The following is an 876-nucleotide window of genomic DNA, read 5'->3' on the forward strand; positions in this document are numbered from 1 at the left end:
AGTGCTGAATGGGAACAAATACAGAGTGCAGATTATAAACCGTTTCTCCACAGTATACACTGCAATATGTTATTTTCCTGTAAAGGGTAACACTCGGCCATCTGTAAAGATAAGTGTGGATTTTACAGTAAAATCTCTATTTTGTCATTATGTAACAAATAGGTCAAAGATACGAATCGGGATCTTTCATAAATCCTAGACTTAAAAAAGACGGTATTTATTTTTACATTTATTATTTAATAGCAGTTTCTTATATAGCGCAGCATATTCCGTTGAGCTTTACAATGAGAACAACAGTAATAGAACAAAACTGGGCAAAAACAGACAGACATAAAGGTAGGAAGGCCCTGCTCGCAAGCTTACAATCTATAGGGAAATAGGGGTATGCCTTACCTGCCATTAGAACCTGAACCCTGTAACACAATGACCAATATGCTGCGTGTTAAGAGAGTTTATAGCAATGTCCAGTTAATATAAGGCTTTTGTTTGTTATATTATAAAAACAACACAGCTGATAACAGAATTGCATACTAGGCTACTCTCCTGGAATGGCCGGGAGGTTCCCAAAAATTGGAGTGGCACTCCCGGCCCCCCTGGAAGAGCGGGCAAGTCTCCCGGCTGAGCGCCACTTGCCCACATCCGCTTGCAACCCTCCCCCACGCGCTGTCCAAAGTGCGCTGGGCCCCTCGAGAAAGCCCTGGCTGTATCTTTAGCACCCAGAACCCCTGGAAGTGACATCATGAGGAACAAGTCACTGGCCTAAGTCTGAGGGCTACTTTCATAGGAAAATATATGGTAACTGAGAAACGAAATGACAGAGAACATGTCGGTGATCTGTAGATATTTGGTCACCTAAATTGCTTTATGTGAAGTGAA

The sequence above is a fragment of the Pseudophryne corroboree genome, chromosome 6, assembly GCF_028390025.1.
Source record: "Pseudophryne corroboree isolate aPseCor3 chromosome 6, aPseCor3.hap2, whole genome shotgun sequence".
In the NCBI taxonomy this organism is placed as follows: Eukaryota; Metazoa; Chordata; class Amphibia; order Anura; family Myobatrachidae; genus Pseudophryne; species Pseudophryne corroboree.